Source organism: Orycteropus afer, unplaced genomic scaffold, assembly GCF_000298275.1.
Source record: "Orycteropus afer afer isolate SDZICR_OR568_19922 unplaced genomic scaffold, OryAfe1.0 scaffold00005, whole genome shotgun sequence".
Lineage (NCBI taxonomy): Eukaryota > Metazoa > Chordata > Mammalia > Tubulidentata > Orycteropodidae > Orycteropus > Orycteropus afer.
The window spans coordinates 10796566-10816214 of NW_006921592.1; the positions used below are offsets into that span (position 1 = coordinate 10796566).

Sequence of the window (19649 nt, forward strand, 5' to 3'; positions counted from 1 at the left end):
GTGGCTGGTGGGTTTGAACCGCCAGCCTTCTGGTTAGCAGTCAAGTGCCTTAGCCACTATGCTACCAGAGATATATATATATATGAAATATCTATATATATATATTTACACTGTGTGGAAATATATATATATATAAATATATAAATATATATATATATATATATATATTTTAGCTAGTGATAATACCTTTTCATTTTAAATTATTTTTTTTAAATATAAGATACTTTACTCCCCATTTGAAATTTGAAAGCATAAATGTTTATATTCTCTTTTATTTTTCTATTTAAGAAGGCAGAAGTGACATTACTTGAGAAAGAGCCTATTTTCACAGAGTAACATCTTCATCTTATAATATGTAAGGAGACTGCCACTGCTTATTTCTAATTGATGCATCTGCGTACCTTTATAAAAGGTTAGTGTAAATGGTGTTATAGTTAGATAGGGCCTACAGGTCAATGTCTCCCACCTTTACCACCACATTCCTTATATCATTGTCGCAATTAACTTGTCCAATTGGTAATTTCTTATTTTCTCTACAGGTTAGAAACCTATTGTCATTTCTCAGACTTTTATTGGAGATGCTGTATGTTCCATGACGCCATCCAACAACAATTCAGTAACATTCAGGCCTAATGAACTCTATAAAGCTTCCCCAATTTATGACTGTTCTGAGAAATGGAGTGAATGTTTTCCAGAGTAAATGACATTATGAAAACATGAGCCCGGTCTGCTACGTTGAAAATGTCAAACATCTGAACTCCACCTTATCAACAAATATCTCAGAAACTTGCCTCTTTCTTGCTGAACTTTAGCATTTCCCATAATGCAGTGTTATGTACAAGCACAGATATTAATAAATCACACATAAATATTCTTTGGAACAGTTATGTTCCTACCCCTTCTGCAAGCAACTGGAAAGTAAAGGTTTAGGCTAGACACCAAGGTAGATATTAATATGCTGATTCAGAGACTGAAGAGTTAAAAATTCCTCATTTTAAACTGAAATCACTGAAGAACTCATTTTACTTATTACAAGGCTGTAAGAGCTTGGATAAGGCGCTCTGGTGGCATAGTGGATAAGGCATTTGTCTGCTAACAGAAGGTCAGCGGTTCAACCCACCAGCCACTCCACAGAAAGAAGACAAGGTGATCTACTTCCATAAAGACTTACAGCCTTGGAAACCCAATGGGGCTGGGCTGGCTATGAGTTGGAATTGACTCAATGGCAGTGAGATTTTTGTTTTTTAAGAGCTTGGATATATCTGAATTTACTTCTTTAGGGGAAAAAGAAGCACCTGTCTCATACTTAAGAATCAACCCCACACTTGAAAGAAGAATTATACATAAAGCCCTTTTCCTTCTAAATCAGAGCTCAGAATTTTGGCAATTTTGTCAGTGTAACAATAAAACTATGACCTTGGTCTTAGCTTATCATTCATCTAAACTAAAAACAGTTGCCATCGACCCCAACTCATGGCAATCCCATGTGTGTCAGAGTAGAACTGTGCTCCATAGAGTTTTCAATGACAGATTTTTTTGGAAGTGGACTGCCAGGCTCTTCTTCAGAGAACCTCTGGGTGGGCTCGAACTTCCAACGTTTTAGTTAGCAGGCCACAGTAACTACTTACACCACCCACATTTAATGAGTGGGTCTGGCAGACTCAAGCCTCTTGGTAGATTCAGATCAAGGTGCTTTCAAAAATACACAGGTCCAACAACCATTGTCCAGGGGTGACAAAGGCTGCCATCAGTCAAAAGACTCCGTTTGCCAAAGAGGCTTTCGAGAGGAAGTTAGTTTTCCATGAACACAAATAAATCTTCTTAGCCACAGCCCCCTTAGATTTCTTTTACTCCCTAACTATAAATTATACCCTCTGAGAACCTATCTATTTACTGACCACTTTCAAAGGGTTCTGTAGAATCTAGAAGCAGGAGCACAGAAAAGGATTTGGAAAGAGATGTTTGGAAATGCTAGTTGGAATACTAGGGCTCCTGGGGGCTGTTCTGACAGTGAATTTAGAACGTCTTCAGTCTCTGACAGGTCCTAGCATTCAAACGGCAGCTCAGTAAGAGCCTTGTTTTCTACATCAAATGATCTCTAAAGTCTTGTTCTCCCAGGATTTATGCTTTTGAGGGAAATAAACAAAGATATTGTAAATACTCCTCTCTTACCATCAAGAGTTGCTATCACTCTAATACGAGGACACTCATCATTCAAGTTCACAGACAGTTCCTGGGAGATGGAGTGAAACCATGAATGCTCCTCACAACAAGATTAAGACTCGCCTCACTTTCTTCTGAGCACCATTGGGCCTGCCCTGCATCAGTGGCTCTGTAGTTTCAGTCTCCCGTATACCTCTAGAAAACTTTATTATGTCCAGGACCAATGACAGTTTTAGGTCACTTGAAAAACTTGTTTAGAACTTGTTCTACATTGTACTTCCAACATGAGTCAACTGTTGGAATAAGTACAGTGGTGAAATATATCTATAATTTGAAAAGAACAAGTTGTGTCACATTTTTGTTACAATCTTAAGATATATATTAGCAGGGTTAATAACTTACAAAAGTAAAAACAGTTGAAGAAGGATAAAGAAAACATTTTCATTCAAATATATACAGACCCTCAGCTTAAATACTCACTGTTCTTCCAATGCTTATCTCAACTTAATACCTTATCCTCATATAATATTTTCCATATTGCAGTTGAAACCCTCAAGCACCTCATCTCTGCACAAATTCTGTCCTTATAAAGAAATAGCTTCAGACAGAAAGGGGATTCATTACCATGAAAGGCAATGGACTAGTTGGGAGAAAGGGGCAGACACAGTAAATGTACCTAAAATACTCTAAGAAAACTAGAAATTCACAGTTTTCATAAATGATAAATCCTTCTGAACTGCTCCAATCCAAAACCCAGCCTCTGGGTCTAAAGAAGGCTCTATCTCAAGCTATTGGGTGCTGGAGCAACTCCTGGGCTGTTGCCTTGGTCCAGTGCTCTGGGGAACCAGCTCTGTAGGCTGTGAGGGAGGTACATGAGATGGAGTGGTAAGGCTCTCTATCTGGACTCTGAGATCCAGAGCTTCAATCCTACCCTGGGCCACTCCTATAAAAGTTGAGATACCAGACCATGTGGTTGACCCTTAGGTGCTGTGGACAAATGAGGGGTCCTCACTCTAAGGTCACAAACAACTGAGTGAGAAGGAACAGGGCAGGTGGAGTTGCCAATTGTCCTCAAGTGAGAAACTTTATGTCAATAGAAATAACTCCTCATTCTCACATACCTCAACTATTCCCCCAAATCCAAATGTTGCTACAGGAAGAGAGGGCACCCCAATCCTGCCCTTCCCCCACAACAGACATGGACAAATATTTGAGACTGGTGACCAACTCCAAGATCAAGCTGGTACTGGTTCTGGTTTCACAACTGCCTGGTGACCTCAGGGACACATTCTTTCAATTCCCCAAGAATCGAGTTTCTCCAGTCTTGTAAATTATGTTAGCTTTGCAAATTTAAAAAAGAAAAAAAAATATATTGATGCCTGCAGTCCCTCATCTTGGGCTTTTCAAAGACCTATTATTCCTCCTTTAGTCATTTAAGGTTGCTTTCCATGTCGGGAAATGATGACTCCACAGCAAGTTCTCCCCCAGATATAGGCATTTCAATGACCATCTCCCTAAGAGATAAAAAAAATCGGTTGGATTTTCCAAGTGTCCTTTGGGTCTGGTCACTGATTTCTCTAAGTCAATGGCAAGTACTAACTTGTTCAATTGTGAAGTGCGTGGACAGAAATTAGTGGCAAGAGTGCCTGCTGGCACTTTCCAGTTATGTTACTTCCTTGCTCTCAGGATTCATTGCTATCCTTATCCACACATCTCTTTGGGACACACTATAATTCAGTCATTTATTCATTCAAAATCTATTAAGTGCCTATTATGAACCAGGACTTTTGGAACTTTTGGCTTTCTCAGGCAATTTTTATTGTTGTCGTTATGTGCCATTGAGTTGGACCTGACTCATAGCAACCCTTCGGGTTTCCGAGGCAGTATCACTATGGGTTAACTTGAGACTTCCTTCAATTCTCACTTAATATGTAACATGTAACTGGGATGATCATATGTCCTAGTTTGCCAGGACAGTTCTAGTTTGTGCCTTTTGTGCTGACATAGCTAATAACAGTGCCCACTTTTACTCCCAAAGCTTGAATAATAAATTATATTTCAGTTTGAATAATAAATTATATGGTCACTATTACGGATTGAATTGTGTACCCAAAAAATGAGTACTGAAATCCTGGTCATAAGTTACTATTATTTAATCATGTTGTTATGATTTAATCACGACTGAATCTTGGGTAGAATTGATTACCTTCCATAAAGCAATCTTGTGTAATGTAATTGTATTCCATGTTGTTTTTGTTGTTGTTGTTAAGTGCCGTCGAGTCGTTTCTGACTCATAGCGACCCCATGCACAGCAGAACGAAACACTGCCCAATCCCGCGCCAGCCCCACAATCCCTGCTATACTTGATCCCATCATCGCAGCCACCGTATCAATCCATCTCGTTGAAGGCCTCCCCCTCTTTCGTCGACCCTCCACCCTACCAAGCATGACATCCTTCTCCAGGGAATGGTCCCTTCTGACAGCATGACCAAAATACGTGAGACGAAGTCTGGCCATTCTTGCTTCCCAGGAGCATTCTGCCTGCACTTCCTCCAGGACAGATCTCTTAGTTCTTTTTGCAGTCCATGGTACTTTCAGCATTCTCCACCAGCACCACAACTCAAAAGCATCAACTCTTCTTCAGTCTTCCTTATTCATTGTCCAGCTCTCACATGCATACCAGGCGATTGGAATATCATGGCTTGTGTCAGGCGCACCTTAGTCCTCAATGAGATATCCTTGCTCCTCAGCACTTGAAACAGTTCCTTCGCAGTTGACTTTCCCAATGCTACACGTCGTCTAATGTCCTGACTGCTGCTTCCGTTGGCATCGACTGTAGAACCAAGCAACGTGAATTCCTTGACAACCTCAATCTTCTCTCCATTGATTGTGATGCTGCTCATTGGTCCAGTTGTGAGGATTTTTGTTTTCTTTATGTTGAGATGTAATCCATACTGCAGACTGTATTCTTCAACCTTCATCAGTAGGTGCCTTAAGTCATCCTCACTTTCAGCAAGCAAAGTTGTATCATCTGCGTATCTCAGGTTGTTAATGATTCTTCCTCCAATCCTGATACCACGTTTTTCTTCATATAGTCCAGCTTCTCGGATTATTTGCTCAGCATATAGATTGAATAAATGTGGAGACAGAATACAACCCTGACGCACTCCCTTCTTGATTTTAAACCATGTAGTGTCCCCTTGTTCTGTTCGAATGACAGCCTCCTGGTCAAGGTACAGATTCCTCATGAGTACAATCAAGTGCTCGGGGATTCCCATTCTTCTCAATGTTGTCCATAATTTGTCATGATCCACACAATCAAATGCCTTTGCATAGTCAATAAAACACAAGTAAACATCTTTCTGGTATTCCCTGCCTTGAGCCAAGATCCATCTGACAACAGCTATGATATCCCTTGTTCCACGTCCTCTTCTGAATCCGGCTTGAACCTGTGGAAGTTCTCTATCAATATACTGCAGCAAACATTTCTGAATTATCTTCCATAGTGCAGTCTAAAATACTATAATCACTCAAGCACTTGAAGTCTTATCAGTATAGGAGGGATCCTAAGCCTAATCACTTCTGAGTTATAAAAAGAGCAGATTAGACACAGAGGGAAGACAGGGACATATGAAGATCTTCCACAAGCCAAAGAGCCAAGGAGCACCTAGAGCCACAGTCAAGGGAAGAATCGGCACGGCCAAGACCCTGATTTGGACTTTCAGCCTCCAGAACTGTGACAAAATAAACTTCTGTTTTTTAAACCACTCACTTGTGGTATTTCTATTACAGCATCACTAGGAAACAAAGAGATTCACCCTACTGATAACTAATGTTCCTGCAGTTCTCCTAGACTTTTTTGTGTCAGGTGAGGAGGGGCCATGGGATGGGAAGGACTCCCATTACAGGGATCACACGAAGCCTTAGAAGCCATGAAACCTGCTGCCACCTTTTAAGAAACATGCTTGGGATCAGTTTCTTCAGAGGTAGCCTCCCAGAGAGGTGAAGAACATAGCCTCTGGATTTAAACTTTCGCATATTGCCATTTTCCAGCTATCCACACATGAGCAAGTTGTTTGACCCACCTTTGCTTCATTTTCCTCAAATGTAAAATGGAAATAATGACAGCACTGGCTTCATGAGGTGGTTGTGAAGATTATACGAGATAACAAATGTCAAGTGTTTAGAACCATGCCCGGCACATGGTAAATGCTATAAAGTGTTTTCTACCACAAATGATTGCCTTGGATCCAGACTCCAGTGTTGGACATCTACATACTGACTCTACACAAAGAAGGCCCAACTTCAGGGAAGATTTGGTACAAGCGACATTGGTTTGGATATTGGCAAGTCCAACCCAATCACACATCCTCTTTTTTAGAATATAAATGCTGAGTGAACAATGAGAAGGCAGATTTCTGAAGTTCAGTGCCAAATGATACAGAGCTGCTGTTCCCACAGTGTGACCCAATCCCAGAATTTTTAGGATGTTTGGTGAATGTACTCCCTACAAAAAACAGCCTTGCATGATACAATCCTTGATATAATCTTCCATCATCCAACTTCATCTTTTGGTGGCTGTCCTCTGCCACCATATAAATACAGGTCAAGCTGAGTTAACAGAGGAATAGGTGATGGGGAATTCTAGGACCCCAGACATTGACATCAACAGGAACCTTCCATTTCTGAGTGGTTAACCCTCTCACCTGCCGAAAGACTGACATACAAGCCCGTGCCCCAGGGGCACCTCAGAAAAAAGGCCTGGCAATATACTTCTTAAAAATCAGCTATTAAAAGTCTATGGAGCATAGCTCTACCCTGACACACATGGGGTCACGCTGAGTTGGAATTGACTCATGGCAACTGGTTTCTTTTTTACCCTCTGACCACAATTTCAGTGCCCCTATTGTTCCTCCAATCATCTTCCATCATGGTTTCTTCTTTTTTACCCAGCCTAGAGTATATGCTCTGTCATTTTAACCCTTCTTTTGTGAATACTGTATTTTCACCTCCCAATCTATGTTCACCAAAGGCACACTAAGCTTCTAATCTTGGATTCCTCTTACAACTTCCCTTCTCCACTGTGCACATCAAAGCCCTAACAAGACTGCAGATTACTCTAGAGTTCTGCTCCTCCTTAGTTATGGTACATAAATTCAGTGGGCACTCAGGATTACTATTTTCCTCATTCCTCACCTACTAACCCTGAGGTAGCTACCTCCACCTTAACCACTGCCCTCAACACCTCCACCAACCTTTCCCCCTCCTCCTCTAGTCACCAACTTCCATCTCCAGTGCATACATATATACCCTGGTTTGAGAGACAATGTTCATCAAGATAAAGTCCAATCACCATCCATCTGTCTCTTCCATGATCCTGTTTACCACCCTGGCCTCACAGTTAGTCAGCACTCAAATGCCTATCCTTAAGTCTATTTTGCTAAGCTTTATTGCTACCTGGATTTCTTTTCCTTCTCTCCACTCCACCAGACAATTTTTTCCCCACAACCCTCTCTTCTCCCTCATCCCAGCTGCCACAAAATTAAGTCATTTGCTCCACATATCACTGATACCTCCCACATATTTCTGCTGCTGCACAAGGTACCTGTGGTTGCCAAAATATCTGTTGACATCTCTGTGTTTACCACACGACATTGGGCTCCATAAGGCTAGAAGTCTGGTCTTACTCATCTTGCTGTTTTTCAGGTTACTGAGTAGTCTTCAGGCAGTGCTTAAAAAACAATGGTTGTTGTGACTGAAACACAACTGACTGGCAGGAGTTTTCACACATCTACCCAGGCACGTTAGCTTAGGACCCTAACTCATATCTTCAGTGCTAGAAATGGAGTAGTGGTTACTCTGGTTGTACAAACAACTTCAAATATAAGAACCAGCACAAAGCCAATTCCTATGAGGTGGAAGTCAAATTTATCCCAGATTTCCACATTCGCCAAGCTGCTAGACCACGCCATCTCTGACACCAGCCACTCTCCCTCCCCTCAGTATTCTTCCCATCTCAGTGTGGGTTTGGCAGTTCACTGCAACGTCTCAAAGAACTGACAAACTGTACTTACAGTTGAGTGGTTTATTAAGGAACAGGGTACAACTCAGGTCACTAAGGAACTCAAACAACTCAGGATTGATAGGCTATAATTGAGGATCAGGATCAGGAAACATGTAGGCAGTCTCCCTTCCTCAGTGCAGACAACTCTCTCAGCTCCTCTCAACCATGCAGGCTTCTTCTCAGCCTCCTGAGGACAGGCTCCTCTTGTCCTACTGTCTGTTGCTACCACCTCTGCTGCTGGGCCCCCTTCAGGCCTTTAGTGTATAGCCCTTGACCTAAGTTACAACTCTTTCAGGATGTTCCTTGCCTTTCCTCTCTCTGCTTGTTTGTTTGTTCTGCTTCTTTCTGCTGCTTCTTTTTCTGCTTCTTTCTGTCTCAAAAACCTCTGTGGGACTGGTTACATATATACACAAACCCCTCATCAATTCCTAGGCATGGCCCTCCCATCAGGGTCTTGAACTGGCCCATACCTTCTTGGTAGGCCACAGACACTTCATTTGCATACTAGGCCACAGACATTTCATTTACATAGTAGGCTACAGACACTTAATTTACATAGTCTATTGACCAATCCTTGGAAAGGGCATACCAATCCAGGGCAGGCTGCAGCCCAGGACCAGATATAAAGTATCAAACCACAGGTTGCTTACAGTTTACCCAGGGAATGCCAATTAGCAAAAGTAATTTGGACAAAAATAACAAACCCTCTAGTGTAGAAAACTAGGCAAAGGTAACCCCTCAGGTCTTAGGAGAAAATTCTCTCAAGCTTTGTTTTCCAAAGAACTAAGACAAAAAGCCTCATAAGAAAAACTCTTTTCACCACACTGGTAGAATTCTTGCCTTTCATGTGGGAGACCCAGGTTCAATTCCTGGCCAATATATGTCATACAAAGTCACCACCTGTCTGTTAGTGGCGCTTCCAGACTTAGACAGACTAGGAAGAAATGGCTGGCTATCTACTTTCAAAACTTAGACAATGAAAACCCTATGGATCAAAATGGTCTGATTTGCAACTAACTGTGGGTATGGTAGAGGACTGGGCAGCACTTTGTTCTGTTGTACACGGGGTCACCATGAGTTGGGCCCTGTCAACTAGATGGTAGCTAACAAAAACAACAAGCATCTGAAATTTGTTTTGGTCAGGTGGCACATAAGAGGATGCTCAGACATTTCCCAGCAGTACTCACAGGGGCAAGGCCTAGGTGTCCCTGAAAATGTACAAGAGCTTCACCCCTACCTCTAACTGGCCTAATTCTCTAGACGATTTAGAAACAGCAAAGACGTTGTTGTGAATCTGCTCAGGAGACAGAGCAAAGCTTTAAAGACTGAATTTAGGCTGGGGAGAGAAAATGGAAAGAAAGCCATCAGGGGAGAAAAGAGAGCATTCAGTGTACATCAAGATCATCAGAGCTTCAGCTAAGTAGGCAGAAAAACAGCAGGCAGATGGGAAAGGAGGAGAAATTATGGCAATCAAAAAAGCCAAACTCAAGGAATCTGGACTTCTCTGACTCAAGATTCCAAAATAATTATCTTCTATGTTAGTTCATGAGTTCTGGTGGTGCTGTGGTTAAAAACATTGGACTGCAAACCAAAAGGCCAGTAATTCAAACCCACCAGCCACTCCTCGGGAGAAAGATGAGGAATCTGCTTCTTGTAAAGATTTATAGCCTTGGGAACAGAATTGTACTCTGTCCTCTAGCGTCTCTAAGAATTAGAATCAACTCAATGACTGTGGGTTTCTTCTTCTTCTCCTTCTCCTTCTTCTTTTTCTTTTTAATGTAAGTTCATGAAATTCCAGTAAATTCTTGTTTGGCGTTTTATTTACTTTTTCTTTATCTTCTATGTGGTTGAGAGGTTAGAGGCTGGGTAGTATTTCCTGGGATTTTTGTTTTTTAATATTTTCATATTGTTGTTGTTGTTGTTGTTATGTGCCGTCGAGTCAGCCCCAACTCATAGCGACCCCTCCTTGGGTTTCTGAGGCAGTATCACTACGGAAGTAGGATTGCCCAACCTTCCTTCCAAGGAGTGGCTGGTGGGTTTGAACCACCAGCCATCTGGTTAGCAGGCAAGTACCTTAGCCACTATGCTACCAGAGCTCCTCCATATTAGTGCTGTTTAACTCTACCTGAACCCCTTCTGAGTACAGGTAAGGGCAGATACTGAACACTAGCTACTGTGTGTATCATCTGCAAGGTTATGAGATCCCCAGCATGTCTGCTCCACACGCCTCCTGCCCCCAAAGGAGGGGCCAAAAAACAAACTTGGATCAGTCCCTCTAAACGGGTGCTTCTAAATCTTCTCTGTGCACACAAGTCACCCGAGGCTCTTGTTAAAGTACAGATTCTGATTCAGAAAGTCTGGGGTGGGGCCTGAGAGCCGCATTTCTAACAAGCGCCCAGGTGATATGCCAGGGCTGCCAGTCTGGGCCCCACACCCTGAGTAGTCAGGCTCTCAACCTCCCACAGTGAAGCCAAAATGGGTCACCCTGGAGGCAAATGAGATGCCCATGGACTTGCGGGAAGAAGGTTTAGAATTCTATTTAGGTTAATCTTTAGTGAAAAAGTTTCAGCTTTACCAATACTTAGATTTCAATAGACACAGATCTCTTCACTTGGTCCATCTGCTGGATGCCTCCCAACAGGCTGTGTGAAAGGAATACGGCTAGAAGGGTGGAAATGGAAGTCGGCAACTCAGAGGGGCTTCTGGGGTGGATCCACTTGTTCGTTTCCATTCAGCTTCCTGAAATAAGCTGGAATGTGTATGTCCCAGAATTTATGGAACACATCATTTAGTTTCAACTAAACAACGAATCAACTATAACCATATAATTAATACATAATCATTTATATTATATAGGAGCTCTGGTGGCATAGTGGGAGCTCTGGCAGCATGGTGCCTAAGACATTATTCGACTACTAACCAGAATGCTGGGGGTTCAAACGCACCAGCCACTCCTCAGAAGGAAGGTTGGGCAATCTACTTCCGTGGTGATACCTCCTGGGAAACCCAAGGAGGGGTCACTATGAGTCAGATCTGACTCTACAGCAGTGAGTTTGGTTTTTTGGTTTGGTGGCATAGTGCCTAAGGCATTCAACTGCTAACCAGAAGGCTAGCTGTTCAAACCCATCAGCCACTCCTTGGAAGGAAGACTGGGCAATCTACTTCCATAGTGATACCACCTCAGAAACCCAAGGAGGGGTCACTATGAGTTAGATCCAACTCGACAGCAGTGAGCTTGTTTTTTATTATTATTATTATTACTATTATTTATATTATATAGAATATAATCAATAGATAATTAAATAACTAAAAAACTCTCATAAAATGTCCAACAGGCTTAAAAATGCCAAGAAATTGCTAATTAAAGATAATATAAGAGCCTACATTTGCCAAACAAATTTAGTCCAGAAATCCAACATTCTAATGAAGATTCTCTGGAATAGAGATTTACATTTATCTTTAATGATTATCTTAAAATTAGCATATTTCATCTGGAAATATTACTAGTATATCTGCATATAATTTTTAAATAATCATATCTACCTCAGGGGGTAGTGTGCAAACATTATTTTATTGATAAGGGTACACAGTTTGGAGTTCACAGCTCTATACAACCGGCTTGGTCTCCCAAGCACTACGGAATAAACATCATGGCGTCCTTTGTTCAACCTCCCACCCACACAGTATCCAGTCCAGTGATCATCCACCCTGACCATTGTTTCCGCTGAAATGAAAATGAGAAAAATCAATGATCTCAAACTCAAATGCCTGCAAGGGTTAGGAAGAGATCCCAAAATCATAAAGAGGGAAGAATATAATAAAAATAACGGTACAAATGTGATGATAAACAGAAACTGACTCTAGGTTTCAGCATTGAGAAGACAACTGGGAGAAAGGACAATTGACTGTGGCAATGTGGAAACTGCATGCCTCTTACTTTCTCTGTTATTTCTCCATTTGTGAATGCAGACCTAGAATTACTAGATCTTCTCATATGTCAAGGAAAACATACATGTGAAATTTTATTAGATATCACCCAATGTTTAAACATAAGCATGCACTCATGAGTGCATGCACACACATGCACACATGCACACACACAATTGAACTTGTCAAGACTTTAAGCCATATTTAGACTATGTAGCACCATATTATGAAGTATCCTCTAGGTAGAACAAAAGCATTCACTATAGTCACATAATCATAGTTAATACAAAGAAACTAATAAAAAAGAGAAAAAGCTGAGTTTTTATTTGCCTCCTTTCAAATTTCTGGGGGTCAATAATTAATCTCACTTCCCCAGAATTGTAGGTCCACAATGTGTGGCCTTGGGAAAATACTTGTGTTCACTATTGCCTATGTCTCCTCCTTTTCTGAACAACAAGACTACATTTCCCAGCCCTCTTTGCAGTGAGTTTGGCCACATAAATGGCCTACAGAATGTAAGTGTAAATGCTGGCATGACTGCCTGGCCTGACCCATGAAAATCTCCCCATGCAACTCTTTTCCTTTTCTTTGATTGAATGAAGAGGCAAAAATCTGGATCATGCGGGGCCATATGATCCAAAAAACCGCACTTAGCTTCCCCTACCACAACACCACTTGGATTATGATGTGAGTGAGAAAAAGGGTTCTATTTTGTTAAGATATTGAGATTGTAGCCTTCATCCTCCCCACTTTGGGGACATTTCTCACAGGCTACATCTTCTTGCCCAGAATCTTTTCTTCTTTGGCCAAACATCATACTTCTTCCATCTAATACTCCAAATACATGACTCCAGTCTCATCTTTGAACATGCTCTAGTTTGGACTATATGCTTCTCAGGGTGTAGAGCACAACACAGAATTCCTCACCCAAGTGTGACATGACCAGTGCAGAAAAGGACAGGTTTATCACCTCCTTTGTCCCAGACAGTATGCCTCTATTGATGTAACCTGTGATATCTACCCATTAAACCCCCTAAGTCTTTTTACTAGTACTTGTCCTCTGCTACATCTTCCCAATTTCCTCTCTCTCTCACTCTCACTGCCATCAAGTCAGTTCTGACTCACAGCAACCCCTCCTTGGATTTCTGAGGTGGTATCTCTACAGAAGTACGTTGCTCAGTCTTCCTTCTGAGGAGTGGCTGGTGGGTTTGAACCACCAGCCTTCTGATTAGCAGTCAAATGCCTCAGGCACTACGCCACCAGAGCGCCCCATTTTAGTATTTCAGATTTATCTCTTGGACTGTGAGAGCTCTTTAAACTATGTCTATTAGATTTAATTTGCCATTCTGTAGTATGACCTTCTTTGTATGCCTATAGAGGATCTGTTGTTTTTACATTCCCAGGATCCATTTGCCCTTCTCCTGGTACTAGCTCCTCTATTACTTTTACATGCAGTCTTTTTTTTTTTTTTAAATCATTATCTTTTATTAAGTCTTATGATCACATAATTTACAAATTTGTGCCAATAATGTATCGTCTCTACCTTGATCTTTCTTATGAGTTGGTAAAAGCACCATTACCAATCAAACAAAAGAAGTACTTCAACAGTTTTATGTGTTTCTAAATAGCTGTTTAAAGATAATCCTGAGATGGATACAGGGAAGAGGTAACTACCGGGAAGAAGTGGGAGGGGAGCTGCTGGATTGTGATAAATTGTAGTCAATGTCATGAGACAAAGTGTATGTGAACTGCTGTATGGAAAGTGAATTTGCTCTGTAAATTTTTACCCAAATCACAATTAAAAAAAAAAAAAAAAAAAGACAATCCTGAGTTACAACTTAGTCTAAGAGAATAAGGAATTTAAAAAACAAAGTTCAACTTGCTACTACATCTCACACTGACTTTTAAAAGCACCCTACCTTATAGATCATCTATAAAATAAGAGAAATGTTATAGTCTTTATTTGTTATCATACACAAACCACACTGAAATGCCTTTTGTTAAAAAGCAACATTTTAGATACAGGGAATTTTAATTAGATCAACACAGGTAAAAGCATCTCCAATGTTTGCATTTAAACAAGCTGATGAATACAAATTGAAACAGGTGAATCTTGCTCTGTTTCATGACACAGTGAATAGACTTCCCTGGTATTTAAATATATTCATATTATCAGTTATATAAATCTAAACATAAAATCAATCTACTATAGGTTGTGAGATGGCATTCACTATCTTTGTGAAAAACTGACATTACTAATCCAAACTAGCCTCGAGTCCAATCACATCTTTAGAAGGGAAAAGCAGTGGTAGCACTTGAACGGAAATTACTATCAAAATTTAAAAAGTTTGATCATGTTAATTTAACCACAGCCAATCTTATTTAATTCAGGACTGTCCAACAAAAAATATTCTATCAGCCATTTGTGATATGAACTCTGGTATAAGAGATAAATTTAAATATGGTACATGTGAAAAAAAAGTCACAAGACATTCTTTTTTTTTGTAATAAATAAGGCTGTGGCCAACTATTACTCATTAGTAGCTTTCTTGAAATAAGCTATCAAGTCTGCCCTTTCTGCCTTCTTCTTAATGCCAGATCATTTTTGTCCCAGGGATGTACTTCTCGGGATTCTCCAAGTACTCCATCAGTGTGTCCTCTCTCCAGGTGATGCCTCTGTTCTTACTGGCATCCATGTAAGAGAATCCAGGGGCTTGACCAGTCTTGTGCCTAAACAAATCATGCAGATTTGACCCAGTCTTGTGCTTGCCTCCTTTTTCCACAGTGTGGCACTGGGCACACTTCTGAATAAAAATCTTCTTGCCCTTCTCAACATCACCCATTTTGAACACTCTCCTGTCACACGTGATATGAAGGTAACCTCTCAGAAGCCCAACGTCCACCGTCTCTTTACCTGAAGTCTTAATGGTACTAACAATTAAGGCAGCCAACCTTTTCTTGATTTACAGATTGAATAGTACCAGGGCTATGCCAGGCTCTCCCCCTCTTGAATCAGAGACACAAGAGTTGAAAGCAATTGGAACAGAAGTATCTTGAAAAAATTGTCATATTAATTTCTGCTGTGGAATTCCTGGGTGTTGCAAACGGTTAAGCACTCTACTGCTAACTGAAAGGTGGACGGTTCAAACTCACCCAGAGGTGCCTCAGGAGACAGGCCTGGCAATAGGCTTTCAAAAGGTCACAACCCTGAAAACTTTATGGAGCAGTTCTACTCTGCACACAAGTCAGAATGGACTCCACGGAAACTAACAACCAGAATCCCAGAGTATCTTTTCCACAACTTGATTGTTCAAACTCTCCTTCAACTGTGTGAATCCCCTATGTCCCTTCAATTATTTCCTTTTCCTGTCTGAGTTAACCAGTGTCTGACATGAGCAATCAAAGAACTTCAACTGATAAAATGTTATGTATTGTTTGCCACTGTATTTCAAATTAATAGGGGCATGAAAGTGGCAACCAGGATTGGGAGATTTCTTGACTGTAATGGGAGAATGAATAAGGGAAACTGTAGCAATTTATGTTTGGCTTAATGCATTCTCCAGGAACAAGGAAGCCAGGCAAGCAGATACTTAATAAGTATCTGAGGGTTGAATGAATGAAAGAATGGGAAGAGATGGAAAGTTCAATCAAAGCATTGAATCAGAGGACAGAAAAGCACAGGTAAGACTACCTAGAAAAGAGTCAGGAAACATGAACATGTATTCAATATAGAAACTCCAAGTTTGAGCCATAGTCTAGCACATACACCATAGAAATTCCTAACCACTGTCCATTAACGTCCTCCTTCTACTTCCCAGGGAGCTCTGGTGGTGGCACAGTGCCTAAGGCATTTGACTGCTAATCAGAAGCCTGGTGGTTAAAATCCACCAGCCACTCCCCAGAAGGAAGGTTGGGCAGTCTACTTCTGTAGTGATGCCACCTCAGAAACCCAAGGAGGGGTCGCTATGAGTCGGATCCAACTCTACGGCAGCGTGTTGTGTTTCCTACTGCCAAAGCCCGGATCTAAGCAGAGGTCAGCTCACCCCCAGGAAGTCCTGCTGATGCCCCCAGACAGAACTGGCAGCCTTTTCTGTTCCACAAATATATACTGAGTTATATACTGAGTGTTCAGTGTTGCTCTGAACTATTGTAATTACGGTAAATTCTTCAAAGAAGAGAACATGCTTTAGCCATTTGTTCACCATTGTCTGCAAATACCCTGCACAAAGCCTGGGTTCAAGGAATGTTTAGCTGTTCCATTAAGCTTAAAAAATTACCTAGAGAGCTAATGAGGAGCTCTGTCGGTTTGTTTTAGACATTAGCTTTCAACAGCATCTTCATTTTTATTCCATTTTCATAGAGACCAAATGTATTTTTTCCATCAAGTAAGGATTAGGTGCCAATTGTTTTTGCCCTTGAATGTAATGTAATGGTCAGCAGTTCAAACACACCCAGAGGCCTGACAATCTGTTTAAGATTACAATCAAGAAAATCTTATGGATCAGTTCTACTCTGTAAAATATGGGGTTGTCATGGGTCAGATTCAACTTGATGATAACTAACATGAAGGAATTACAGAACATTCTGGTGCCCCCGCAGTCTATCTGGTTCAGTAATTTTTAGGACCAGTTTACCAAAATCTGACCTTGGTTTCCACAGGTGTATTTCTTGCAAATCCTGCTGGCCTGTTGAGCAAATAATCAACTGTGGGGACATGCTGACTTTTTGATAGGCCCAGCCACTTCATTTCCCTAACCCTCTTGAAAGCAAAGTTATTTGACTATGTCTGCCTTAAGCAAACTGTTAGTATTGTCAATTCATTTGACTTTGACCTAGAAATTTTATTCATGAAAAAAAAGGTAGCTTTTTATTAGGAAGCCAGGGTTCCTGGAAAAGCAAAGACTACTCTTTGTTCAATGTATCAACTTGAGGTTCAGGCATCACTTATGTTTTATTCTCAATCACCACAGCATGAATCAGCCCTGCCTTTATAGGTGCTTGTTTGTTGAAAGGGGAGGGGGATGTTTGTTCGTCCAGGGTGGAGAAAGCACTGAGGGGAGATGAATATTGCCTTTTTCCTCTATCCTCAGGTTATAACCTTTACTCAGTACACATTAGACAAACTGTTGGTTACCTAAAGCAACACTGATAGTTGGGGTCGCCTGCTAAGACACTGTCTCTTGAATGGCCAGCGTTTGATTTTAATTAAGTGTGACTATCCAGAGTTATTGCCTGAATTACCAAGCACCTGACTTTGTTAAATGATGCTCTGCAAGCTACGTCTTTTATTAAATATGAGTAACATTAATGCTCCTTCTTGCAAAAAAAAAAAAAAAGACAAGAAAACCAGTGCTAAGGATAAGAATTTTTATTAGAGTTGAAACTGAAAAACAATCTCAGTTTTGGACTTCTCAAAATTCTCTATCATTTTTTTTATAATCTTTATCATTTCTACCTATAAAATGAATTTTCTAGGCTCAGGATATCTGCTGAAGGAAATAGGTACGTCATATTGTTGAGGGAACACAGATAAGATTCACAAGAAAAGCAAGGTGACCTAAAGACATATGCGGTAATACAATTTTACATTTTATACATGCAATAGAACCAGCATTCATTTTTGCTTCTCACCTAGGGAAATCTCATTGTAAGGTTACCAGAAGTCTCATATTTTCCATGACTATCCTGGTTTCATGTATTCTGACTCACAAGTCTACTCACTGTTGTCCAAGCATGTGAACCAGTTTCTGCTTCAGAATGTAGGATCAAGGAGTGAGGAAAATAAACATTTAAAGACCCATTCACCCATGGGATGAGGAAAGGTAACAGATCATATACATATTGTTTTTTTTTAAAAAGTAACATTTTGTACAAAATTTTGTTACTATTTATTAATACACACCGGAGCTCTGGTGGCACAGTGCCTAAGGCACAGGACTGCTAACCAGAAGGCTGGCAGTTCAAACCCACAAGCCACTTCTCAGAAAGAAGGTTGGGCAACCTACTTTCATAGTGATACCGCCTCAGAAACCCAAGGGGAGGGGTTGCTATGAGTTGGCTCTGACTCTACAGCAATGTGTTTGGTTTATTAACACACACATCCACCATAATTTTTGGTACAATGACTCTATGTATTCCTTCCATCTTCTTTTGATGCCTCCTGCATCATTCAATATTTTGCCCATAGAATCCTTCAATATTGCAACTCGAGGCTTAAGTTTTTTCCTCAGTTCTTTCAGTTTGAGAAATGCAAACAAAGTGTGTTCTCCCCTTTTGGTTTTCTAACTCCAGCTCTTTGCACATTTCATTATAGTAATTGGCTAGTAATTTATAGTAATTGACTCGAACAACTCTTTGTAATCTTCTGCTCAGCTCTTTTATCTTGTCATTTCTTCCATTTGTTTTAACTACTCTTCACTCAAAGGCAAGTGTCAGAGTCTTTTCTGATGTCCATTTTGGTCTTTTCTTCCTTTCTCATCTTTTTAATGACCTCTTGTTTTCTTCATGGATGGATGATGTTCTTGATGTCATCCCACAATTCTGGTTTTTGGTCATTGGTATCCAATGCATCAAATCTATTCTTTATATGGTCTCTAAATTCAGAAGGGATACATTCAAGGTCCTATTTTGTCTCTCGTGGACTTGTTTTAATTATCTTCAACTTCATGTTGAACTTGCATATAACCAGTTGGTGGTCTGTTCCACAATCAGCTCCTGGCTTTGTTTTGGCTAAAGATATTGAGCTTTTCCATTGCCTCTTGCCACAAATGTAGTCAATCTGATTCCTGTGTACCCCATCTGGTGAAGTCCACATGTATAGCTGCCATTTTTGTTGTTGAAAAAAGGTGTTTGCAATGAGTAAGTCATTGGTCTTGCAAAATTCTATCATGTGATCTCCAGCATTATTTCTGTCACTGAGGCCAAATTTTCCAACTATCGGTGATTCTTCTTTGTTTCCAACTTTTGCATTCCAGTCACCAATGATAATTGACACTTCTTGATTGTATATTTGGTCAATTTCAGACTGCAGAAGTTGATAAAAATCTTCAATTTCCTCATCTTTGGTTTGGTGGTTGGCCCATAAATTTGAATAATCATAGTATTAACTGGTCTTCTTTGTATGCATATGGATATTATCCTATCACTTTCAGCATTGTACTTCAGGACAGATCTTGAAACATCCCTTGTGATGATGAATGACATGCCAGTCCTCTTCAAATTGTCATTCCTGGCATGGTAGATCATATGGTTGTCTGATCCAAAATGGCCAAAACCAGTCCATTTCAGCTCATTAATGCCTAGGATATCAATCTTTATGCATTCCATTTCATTTTTGACAACTTCCAATTTTCCTAGATGAATATTTTGTACATTCTATGTTCCAATTATTAATGGATTTATCCTTTCTCATCTTTTTAATGACCTCTTGTTTTCTTCATGGATGGATGATGTTCCTGAAAACAGTTTGCAGCTGTTTCTCCTCAATTTGAGTGGA

General features: G+C 40.5%; 1 protein-coding gene and 1 pseudogene across 1 annotated transcript in view; both read right to left on the minus strand.

Annotated features, from left to right (window-relative positions):
- Positions 1 to 19649, minus strand: part of LOC103195143 (guanine nucleotide-binding protein subunit alpha-14) — a 207174-nt gene that overhangs the window by 148732 nt on the left and 38793 nt on the right. The gene's annotated exons all lie outside the window — the stretch shown is intronic.
- LOC103195134 lies at positions 14685 to 14997 on the minus strand (annotated as a pseudogene).